General features: G+C 32.5%; 1 protein-coding gene across 1 annotated transcript in view; it reads right to left on the bottom strand.

The window, feature by feature from the left end:
• The window catches only part of Nin (blastoderm-specific gene 25D), a 74,190-nt gene that overhangs the window by 25,584 nt on the left and 36,160 nt on the right, over nucleotides 1-12,446 (bottom strand). The gene's annotated exons all lie outside the window — the stretch shown is intronic.

The following is a 12,446-nucleotide window of genomic DNA, read 5'->3' as shown; positions in this document are numbered from 1 at the left end:
TTTTTTTGGTTCAACTTGTCAAAAGTTGGTTTCCTTTCGTTAATTCAGATGTTATTCGCAAATTCGAGATCTTCTAACTGTTTGAATAGGTTATGTTCGATCGTCAGTTACTTTTCTTATTACCGAATCTATCATGATGAATAAAGTAGGGGATAGTACATAACCCTGTTTGACTCCACTTTCTATGGCTATCTCTTTTGTTACTTTACCTGGGTTTGGCTTTGTATCCTTCGTAGAAAAGTTTAATATTTCGTAGAAAAGATTTTCAGTGGTATCTTAGGATTTTCCACATCAGTACCCTATTTACATGGTCAAAGGCCTTTTCAAAGTAGATAAAACTCACATCAATATTTTTATTCCATTCATTTGTTTGTTCCAAGATAATTCTAAGGGTGCAAATGTCGTCAATGGTGGAGTATTTAGCACGAAAGTCTGCTTAGTTACTTCTCAGTTTTATATCTAGTTCCGGCTTCAATCTTTCCAATATGATTTTGGTCAACACTTTGCATGCGACGCTTAATAGTGTTATTGCAAGCCAATTATCGCATCGACTCAGGTTTCCTCTCTTTCCACTCCTTTTGGTATTTCTTCGTCAGTCCATATCTAGTTCAAAAGTATGTGTAACATTTCTATTGATTGCAAATTAGGTAGATTACTGCGGCTTTTCCATTCTTCCATTAATAAATAATAAAAGGATTCTAAACCTCTAAAGTTGATTGCTGATGGCGAAACATGCCATTACTTTTTACTTTTATTATTCACTCGCATTATCCTTTTCCATTTGTTTTAAAACGTTTCAACGTTTGGCATTCCTTTCCCCAGGTAGCTGTAGGTTCCTCCTGGTTGGTGTTAGTTGTTGCCCTGGAAACCATCAGGGTCTTCTAATTCTAATGCCACAAATTGGTTGCATTGCTCCTGTAGTGATCCTTTCCCAAGTTAATATGCTCCTTTTCTAACTTGGCTGCACCGTACTGAAGACGACCAATAGTCAGAAATACGTATATACGGTTGCCTTTCATCGATAAACCATTTTTGGTTTTCTGTTTTGCGAGACATGCCATTACTTTTTACTATATATATAGTAAATAATATATATAGTACTCCTTTCACTTTTCATCAATATAAATTAAAAAAAGAAAGATTTCTTTTAGTTGAAAAAGCCATTGTAAACATTTTCAGTGTCTGATTTTCAAATCGACTCTGGCGGTATAAGAATGCACATTCTGATAAAATTATAATCCCGAAGGCGCTATATATGGACCGAACAAGTCTATGGATGACAACAGTATTTATTTTCTTTGAAAATCTTGTTCTTGTACTTGACCTCTAATGGCCTTTGTATACGTGAAGATATTCTTTACAGTCAATCCGTTTTATTTTGAGTATATTTGGGAAGATACTCAAATGTAAATAACGTAGATATTATTAACACTAAAAAGTAAATCAAATATTGGGTATTATAATTGAGAAAAAAGATGTCAAAAGTATTTGTTCCAATCAAAATTCCAAAGTATATCCACGTACAAATAATTTTTTTTCAAAAAGTACAAAATATAGAAAAAATCTTAAAACGACGAATTTCCTATTAATTTGACTAATTTTCCTTTGATCTATGTTGACTGTTTTAGGTGTTTTTCCTAGAACTGTTTACTTAATAAAACAATTAGAAAAGAACTAAAACGCGACATACAAAAATGGAACGAGAACTTAATAGAGCGAGCCATTGAAAACAACAGAGGCTTAAAACGTCTAAGACCCGCACTGAGAGTTCAAAAAATTATCAAAATTAAAGTCGCCAACAATAAGGAAGAGAAGGACAAATATAAAATAACAAATATTGTCGAAGACTTCTACACGTCCTTGTACAGCTCACAAGGCCAGCCTAATGAAACAACAAAGGAGAACGTCAAAAAGAAAAATATAAAATATAAAGGGATTCGAAATAGAAAGAGCTTTAAAAGAGCTAAAAAATAATAAAGCTCCAGGACACGACGGTATAATTGCCGAGCTCTTGAAAACAAGCAAGACATTAACAATCTCTGTACTAACAGAGCTATTTAATAGATTTCTACATAATAGCAAGATCCCTAAAGACTGAAACGAGAGTCTAGTAATGCTCTTACACAAAAAAGGGGACAAATGTGATCTACAGAATTATAGACCTATATCGTTGCTCAGTCAAGTATACAAACTATTTATGAGAATTATTAACAACCGGTTAACCTACAAAATGGAAAATTACCAACCGGTTGAACAGGCTGGCTTCCGCCAAGGATATAGTGCATCAGACCATCTGCTGATAATGAGAACATTGATAGAGAAGGCAAATGAATACCAACTACCCGTATTTCTTGCCTTCGTCGACTATGAAAAGGCGTTTGATAGTATTGAGATGTGGGCCATAGAACAAGCTATTAATAATTGTAGAATAGATTCGAGATATAGGCAACTAATACATAATATATATGAAAATGCAACTATGATAGTACAACAAGACGAAAATACAAATCCCAACCCCATTAAGAGAGGAGCGAGACAAGGAGACGTAATATTGCCAAATCTTTTCAACCTAGCCCTAGAAGACGTCTTCAAAACTACAAATTGGTCAACCTATGGTATTAACGTTAATGGCAACAAGTTAAACAACCTCAGATTCGCTGACGATATAGTGATTATAGCGAGCACATTCGAGGAACTGCAAATTATGATGGGGGAACTAGCAGCCAGCTCCCAATACGTCGGCCTAAAAATGAATATGAAAAAAACAAAAATAATGACAAACACAGATGACCCTAGACGTATAACTATAAATGGCAGTGAGATAGAACAAATCCAGGAATATATCTACCTAGGCCAAATCCTGAGACTTGACAAAGAGAACCAAAGTGCGGAAATTACTAGAAGAGCAAGACTAGCATGGGCAGGATTTGGAAAACTTAGTTGGATACTTAAGAACCGCAAAATAACCCAATACTTGAGGAGCAAAGTGTTCAACCAATGCATCCTTCCTATCATGACATATGGATGTCAAACCTGGACCCTAACCAAGGCAAATATGAATAAACTAGCCACAACAGAAAGAACAATGGAAAGAGCAATTTTAGGTATACGATTGTCAGATAAAAAGAGGAACGACTGGGTACGATCCAAAACAAAAGTCGAGGACATAGCAACAAAAATTGCCAAAATTAAATGGAGCTTCGCGGGCCACACTGCTAGACAAAAAGACCAACGTTGGAATACTACAATACAACATTGGAGACCTTACGAAAGTAAACGACCAAGAGGAAGACCACAGATGAGATGGGTTGATGATATTAAAAGAATAGCCGGAAGAAATTGGAAATATGTTGCTCAGGATAGGGACCGATGGACGGAGTTGGGAGAGGTCTATGTCCAAACATGGACGACAGAAGGCTAAGAAGAAGAAGAAGAAAGATGTTTTTCCACATTTTGCCTTTTTTATTATTCATACTACTAATTCTAAATCTTTTCTGTACTATTTTAACATTTCTTTTTATTATTTGCTACTGAGTCCATGCATTTTCAATGTTTAAACTAATTCGAGAAAGAATGGCACTTTGAAATAACTTTGCGGCTTTTCGGCAAACAAAACAACATATTTCTATTCAGAGTAAGATCTATTGAAACCTGCAACCCTTAAACACACTAAACTTTCTGCTGACCCTAAATTGGTCACACTATTTTCGTTTCAAAAACCCTTTTGCTAAATAACAAATCTAAATGAGGAGAAAGTTGTCAAGTCATACAATCTACTAATTTTAAGAATTAGAGAAATTTGGGCATACATGTTTGTATTTCAGAGGGTAGCTGTGAATCTCCAGAAAGAAAGACAGTCACTTAGGGTGTGGTGCTTCAGGAGTGAAGAGCTACCTCCTCTCGCGATTTTTGTTCGATTTTGTTAAGTGCAGTAATATCACTAGAGGAATATATAGTTTTTTTATTTAAAATCTATCTATCTAAATCTATTTCGTCTTAGTAATTAGTTAAAATTTTACTAGAGTCAGTTTTTCAACGAGCAGACATACGACAAATTACCACCAACTGTAAGTTATCTAATTTTACACCTGTATAGGTAGGAATAGGTAGAAAGAGGAAGTCATGGCTGCGAAATATTTGAGACTGGACAAATATGACTGTAGACGAATTATTCCACGTTGCAAAAGACAGAAAAACTTTTAGAAATGTGGTCGCCAACCTCCGTTAATGGGGACGGCATAGGAAGAAGAGAAGACACATGTATGTTATCTGAAAAAACTTTGAGAGTTGCTCATGGACGTATAAATATGCTGCAATATTTTACAAATCTTTGTCCGCTTGTTAAATACCAGAGTAAACAAAGAATATTACGCGGACTGTATTTCACTCTATCATGATTATATTAGAGTGATTGTAATTTGATAACCATAGTGCCAGAATTTATTTTAATAAACACAATGCCAAGTTTATTCGATAAATAAACTACAGTGCGGTTTGTTTTCTCTTCCACTAGAGAACAAGCGCGCCCGCAAATATAACTTAGTATTTCTATGGTATTTCTGTATTCTTAGTATTTGTCTAGATGCCAAGCCGGCAGTTTACTTTATTTTGATGCTCGGCCATTTTCGAAATTTTCCATGCTGTTGTTCTAATATTTAGCAATTTGAAATTGTATTTTTAGTTTTTAATTAGCTGGTTTTGTTTGTTTTGGGATACTGATTGAGTATTACTATTAGAAAACATGTCGTATAAATATAAGCGACTAACTGAAGGACCATTTCTCGAAGAAGCCATGCGAAGTGCAACAGCTGATGTTTTATCTGCAAAGTTTTCTATCAGAAAAACCGCTTAACAGCATAAAGTTAAAAAATCAACACTAGCTTTATATGTAAAGAAAACTAGATGTTTAGTTTAGTCTATTGTCGTTTTATATTATAGGCAAAATGAAAACACTAGGCGGACTGTAACACTGGCTTTATTAAAAACTGTAACAAAACGTTGTTTTCTCTTTTTGCTACAGAGTTTTTTTTACTCTTGTTATTGTAGAGTTTGTCAGGGTTTTATAAATTACCAAATGGTTAGAGTTAAATTAAATTATTAGGTTTTTAGATTCCCTTAATTCAAGTTAAGTCGCGATCTAGTAAAGATTGGAGTTTTTTATTTTTCATTGAATTTTTAAGTAACAGGATATCGCTCTTTACTGATTACCCATTTTGCAAATGTATGTTGGAGGATTATTTATCCGCCTACTGTTTATTTTTATATATTCAATCATTGGTTGAAGGTAATCGTTTATTGTTTTTGTGTGAAATCATTAACAGTTACTTCCATATCCTTTACATTTTTTGTTTCTTATTTTTCTTCTAGATCCAAGGTTTCTTAACTTTCTCCTTTTATTTACAAAAAGTTAAATGCCGCTTTTTCTATATTTTTCTACTTATCTATGGTAATTTTATCATACCTATTTATTTTACTATCGATCTATCTATCTATCTTATTTTATCTCTGGTAATTTGTTCTGTTGAACCAAGTACCAATTTCAAAAGCTAGTTTCGAACCCACGACTTGCTTTCCATCAACCATCTAGCTACTGTTCGCAGTGTATCCAGTGGTGATCTTTCCAGCAACATCCAAAAGGGGTTATATATTGGTATACTACTACTAAACCTCTCTATAACGTTTTGGGTCAACAATAAAATGTCAATGATTTGTTTATCACAGCTTTCTAGGAAAATGTATCTGATCGAGACTTGTGGCTTAAATATTGTTTTTCCTTTGTTTAATAAACAATTGTCAGTTGTACCGTCGCTTACTGTATCAGAGTTTAGTTTTGTTGCGTATGCCGAAAAGCAAAAACATACATTTTAAAAAGTTTCAGACGTATATTTAGAAAGATAACTTCTAAGTTAAGTTCATAAATTGGACCATATTCGGAACTTTCTCTAGACGGAGATGAATCATTTTGTAAACCATGCGACAAATCATAAGTTTTATTTTCTCTCTCTTCCTCATCCCAGAATTTAATTCCAAAGTGTTATTAAAATTCTAATTATTGTAGTTTTTTTTTTCAAATTCTCAGATTTCAATTAGTAAAAAGTCTTTATTGACCAGTTATTGTGGAACCCCACTTTATAAACGTAATTTGAAAAAATGAAATTCCTCTAAGTTAGTCCAAATATCTCTGGGATAGTTAAAGCAGTTTAAAAAAAAGGGAGACACATTTAAATTTGTTGCACCAATTTAATATAACCGCAGAAAATTTAACATGTTAATTTCCCAAAAAAAGACAAAATGCGTGGTTACAACAGCAAATTTACTAAGATGTAAATTGGAACTGGAAGGTCAGATAATAGAACAAGTGATGGAGTTTAAATATATAGGCATCACATTATCTAGCTACGGAAAGCTCGATACTGAAGTGGAAGATCAAGTGAATAAAGCAAACAGAGAAATGAAACAATATGGAGAAATAAAAAGATCGGGAAAGAAACGAAAGACCGAATTTACAAAGCAGTCACCAGACCAATAATGACATACGCGGCAGAAGCAAGACCTGACACAAAGAGGACAAAAAGGATGTTAGAAGCAGCAGAGATGAAAACACTTAGAAAAATCATTCGATGGTAAGACACTATGGGACAGAGCTAGATGCAAGGTGGAGAATATCAAGAACTATGTAAGAAATAGAAGAGAAGAATGGAACGATCATATAAGCCCAATGATAACAAATAGAGTAGTAAAGACGGCAAGAGACGGTTCCTCAATAGGAAGGCACATTAAAAAACAGACAGAGTCATGCCAGATGAATGCATCCAACATACCTCTTTCACCGGAGTAGAGTAAACAACATTAAGATAACACTGACAATATTAAGAAAACAAACTATCGACAAATGCCATGTGGAAAGTAGGTATTTCAAAAATGAAGCAAGTATTAAAGGGCAATTTCTTGTGTATTCATTCATATTGTTAATGTGTAACAAACCTCTTTTTACCCAACCCTATACCAGTGAATAAAATAGTTTTAATGCTTTCAGATGCTGCGGCATATATGTTAAAAGCTGCTGTTAATTTAAAGATTTTTTATCCTAATTTAATTCATTGCACTTGTGTAGCCCACGGGGCAAATAGAATTGCAGAAGAAATAAGAAATCCGTCTCCGTTGGTGAATGATTTTATAAATTGTATTAATAAAGATTTTCATTGAGGGTGCAGAAAAGCCTTTTAAAAAAATCTAAAAAACGTCGATTTTTAAATTTAATGTTCTACATTTTACAATAAAATTTCATTATAAAAGGTGATACACATTACAGTAATGACGTCATCGGCTCATTTTTTAAATGTAACATCCTGTATTTTAGGACATTTTTAGATCGATAAAAATGAGCTGATTCCAAAAAAGTATAATACTGAGGGTCCAACGAATACAATTTGAAGGATATGCTTTTAGAAAATTATTTTTTATTGATTTATAATATTAATAAATTATAAATAAATTATAATAAGTTGAAAGTAATACAGTAATAAAAACATGATTTAATCTTAAATGATCGAATTGTAGCCCTTGTTGTATTTGACAGTAACCCAAACGTTGTACAAATTCTTGTAGAACCTTGATTATGCTTTCTTGAGAAATATTGTTCATTTCTTTACGAATTCGTGTTTTTAAGTCTCCAATATTTGCAGATTTCGTTTTATAAAAACATTCTTTAAATGACCCCACATAAAATAATCCAAAGGATTGAGGTCTGGCGACCTCGCTGGCCATTCAATATGTCCACGTCTTCCAATCCACCTGTTCGGAAAAATTTCGTTTAGGTACCTTCGAACATCTAAAGCATAATGCTGAGGCGCACCATCCTGTTGAAACCATAAACTTTTATCAAAACCTCCAAGATTAATTGTACTGGGGAATAAATTAAATAAGGTAGGTACGAGATATCCACTTAAAAACTGAAGGTATGCTGGCCCGTTTAAATTACCTTCAAAATAGTAGGATCCAATAATTTTATTTCTTACAATGCCAACCCATACGTTTACCTTTTGCGGGTATTGTGTATGATGTCCCCGCATCCAGTTGGAGTTTTCTGTTGCTCAGTATCTACAATTCTGACCGTTGACCTCGCCATTTAATTTGAATGTAGCCTCATTAAGATTTTGAACCAAGAAAGGGTTTCGGTGGCTGATATCCATCATTATTTCGCAAAATTGTATTCTTTTATCTGGGTCATCTTCGTTTAATTCCTGTACAACTGTGAATTTTACTTACTTTACTTACTTTTATGTACTTTGTGTACCGTTGTTTTGCAAACATCGAGATCACTACTAACCTTACGAACAAGTATGCGCATCTTCTTCAAAAGCAAGTAGAACATCTAATGTTGTAACATAATTTACAGAGAGACGACCTGATTTGCGTGCATTTTCAACCGTACCAGTTTCTTGAAATTTCTTTTCAATCTTACTTACTGTTGACTGCGTGATGGGTATTTCTGGATATTTATCAATACACAAATTACAAACTTCCATCTGAGTTCGCGGTTTGTCTCCATACCCAATCATCATGAGTATTTCAATTTTTTGCTTTACACTCAAATTCATTTCTACTTAAAATTAATTCTAAGCAATAATACAGAACATTCACGAATTAATACAATTATTGTACTACTTAATTGTTATTGAACTTTACTAAAAAATAATTACAGTTTATCGATCTAAAAATGTCCTAAAATACAGGGTGTTAAATTTAAAAAAAGAGTCGATGACGTCATCACTGTAATGTGTATCACCTTGTATAATGAAATTTTATTGTAAAATGTAGAACATTAAATTTAAAAATCGACGTGTTTTAGATTTTTTTAAAAAGGCTTTTCATTTAGGAAATATCGAATTTATTCCATACTTTACGGACACACTGTATAAAGAAGGAATTCCAGGTGTTCATTTGCCACCTAAATCAGTAATTACAAGATGGAGAACGGTTCTAAGCAGTTTTTTTACTTTGAATACTACAATGAAATAAAATTAATAATGTCAGAAATTGATTATATTTTTAATACCATTCGAAAAACAAAAAAAAAATTAAAAAATCCCAAATTGACACAATAACTAGCATATATCAACTGATCAAATAAATTTATATTGTGTAAATTTACTGTATTTACTATACATATATAGATATTTCCCAACTTATCAAACTGCAACTAAATTAGTTTTCAAAACAACATTTATATATGGTATGTGTCAGTTCATATTATGAAAAAATTGTGTTTTATAAATTTAATATTGGGGACCACAAAAAACAAATATACAGAGGAAAATACGTACTTTGGAATACTATTATATCCATAGAACCAAGTACACCACAACTTTGATTAACACCCATTCACTTTACGTCACTCTTTCGACAAAACCTCTAAACCACCACCATCATTTTGAAGTACTTTTCCGTCACAGATTGATTGTCTCATTACCGGACAAGCACGTTTTCATCCACACACACAACACACCAGATCAAACAATAGGTTAAACATTATCTCTTGCACATAACGCATAGTCCTCTCAATGTTTGCCCTTGGTTCTGTTTTCTCTTTTTATTTTCTTTGCCATTGCCGACCGGTATGTTAATGAAGAATAAGGATCAACTAGTAGAGGTGCGCTATGGTTTTGCAAATTGTTACTTAGTCACTGTTAGTTAGCTTTATTTATTTATTGGTAGTTTTTCAGTGTAATGCCATTGTTCCGGAAGCAAACGCAGCCTCCGTTCGGATTTCCGGATGAGGACTATTTCAGGAGGAACATCATTAGCAGTTGTTTTATATGTTTGTAAAAGCTCTACAATAGATTGTTTTTAATGAAAAAGAGCGAATTACTGTTTTAAGATGAGGGGCTACGGCGATAGAAAAAGATCTTGAAACGATAAACTTTACGATTTAAAGCAGTGTTTTGTTGAGCTGCACAAATACATTATGTAAGTTATTCTTCAGTCTTGCTTGTATTACTTAAGAATTCATTTAAACCGTACAAAATCCAGTTGTAAGAATTAAATGAAGATGACTACGGCCGTAGATTACAGTTTATTGAGATAAAATCCGTAAACTAATTTTCGAAACCAAATTCTTTCCTTTTTATTGGGATAATTATGAATAAAATTGAAGAAATATTTACACTGTGTGGGAATCTAAATCGTTCAAATTTAATGTATTGAAGTGAGGTCAATCCACACTGAATACGAGAAAACCATACTCATAGACTACAAAAACTAAATGTATGATCGGGTATAGCGGGTACTTGTTAATTGGGTCGTTTTTTATAGAAGAAAATTTAACAAATGCTACTTAGAAATGAAACTGTAGCTGCCCTGAAAAACAAGCCAATTTTAACGAGATATGATTTCAACAAGGCGGAGCTCCAGCTAATTTTCGTGTAAATGTTCGGCATTATTTAGATCACACATTTCAAGGACGATGGATTGGTAGATTAGGTAGTATTGAATGGCCTCCTCGTTCACCCGACTTAAATTATAAAGATTATTTTTATTAAAAGTTACGGAAGTGGTCAGAACAGTCAAACCGCAAACTGGACTATTTTGACCAAGTTATGCGTCACCCAGAGAGATATAATATACTTCATGTTATAATACAAGACAAGATAGATGAAAGAAGAGGGTCAGATCGAAGACGAGCGTCATGGTTTAGAAACCTGAGGAACGGTTTAACAGATCCTCTGCATACCTATTCCGAGCTACCATCATCAAAATTAGTGTAGCCAATTTGATAACCACCTCACAATAATCGAGTGGAGCACAAGAAGAGTAAGAAGAATACTGGAAAAGAAGAATTTATAAAACTAAAAATCGGCAAGTGTTGCAGAGCTAAAAGGCAAAGAATTATCGATGAATTCATATTAATTTCTAGAGAAACATGAAGAACTGTAATAGACGCATTCTACCATCTTTTAGGGTACTGTCAAATTACCAAAGGAGGATATTTTTGAACATTAGGTAGACATTCATTTAGTAATGCAATAAACTTTTAACTATTTTGTTCAAATTTAGTTGTACACAGTTGAATCAAAAAAAAATAATTGAGACGACTAGCCATTTCTAGGTATTTGTTTTGAACTGATATTGAAGTGGAGATTTCAATAAACGTACAGTATACAGAGTGATGTAAAAAACTGAGGCTGACTAATGATATCAGAAAAAATGTTAAATCTGGCAACATTATAAACATCAAATTTCAAATCATATTGCAAAATTTGGTCGAATATATATATATATATATATATATATATATATATATATATATATATATATATATATATATATATATATATATATATATATATATATACACAGTATACTCCCTTTATAACGAACACGGTTATTACGAGGTTTCGCTTACAACGAGGTACATTAGATGTCCCGTGAAATTTCTATTGAACTATAACCCTTTATAGCGAGGTAAATTTGCTTATAACGAGAGAAAATAAGATTGAAAAACGTGTTTTTTACGTTTTGGCCCGGCCGTAGCTATAAATAAATACCCTTTTTAACTGCGGGCCGCCCGCAATAAACTTCTTACAATTTATGATTCTTAGTCGGAAATGTAAAATTTATGATTCACAAGTGTTATTGTATTGGGTTGACCATTCACACCTAATAATATGGGTCCTAATAGACAAGATGTGGAAAGTGTTTTAAAGGTTGTCAGAAACTTTATCCAAGACAAAACGCAAATGAAGAAGCATAAAACTGTTTCACATCTTTAGAAAATATGATAGATAGAATACTGGACAATTTAAAGCAGTCAAAAATGACAAAATAGCTTTATACGCTTTTTACATATTTACAGAATACAGATTTTTTGTTTTAACGTATATCATTGACAATAAAAGTAAACAACTTTGTTTTAAAAACGCCATTCAAACAATATTTATTAGCATCTTATGTTGCTCCGAATGGCTTCACTATAAAAAGTTAATGTTTTAGAAAACTACATATTCATATGTATGCACAATATTATTATTGTTGGATATAACGAGATCCGCTTATAACGAGGTAATTAGTCTGCCATTTCAGTTCTCGTTATAGGGGGAGTCTACTGTATATCAGTATATATATATATATATATATATATATATATATATATATATATATATATGTATATATATATATATATATATATATATATATGTATATATATATATATATATATATATATATATATATATATATATATTATATATAATATATATTAATATTAAATGCTTGAAGTGACTTCTATTGCTTCATTTATGTTACTGTAGAGATGATCTATTTCTTCGTCAGTGTGAGTAATCGTTGGGGCGTATATTTGTATATTGTATCTCGTTGATAGTTGTAAGGTTAATCTAACGACTTTATCCGAGATAACAGTTATTTTTACTACTCTTCGTTTCCATTTC

Source organism: Diabrotica undecimpunctata, chromosome 5, assembly GCF_040954645.1.
Source record: "Diabrotica undecimpunctata isolate CICGRU chromosome 5, icDiaUnde3, whole genome shotgun sequence".
In the NCBI taxonomy this organism is placed as follows: Eukaryota; Metazoa; Arthropoda; class Insecta; order Coleoptera; family Chrysomelidae; genus Diabrotica; species Diabrotica undecimpunctata.
This window is presented reverse-complemented; position numbering and strand designations above follow the sequence as displayed.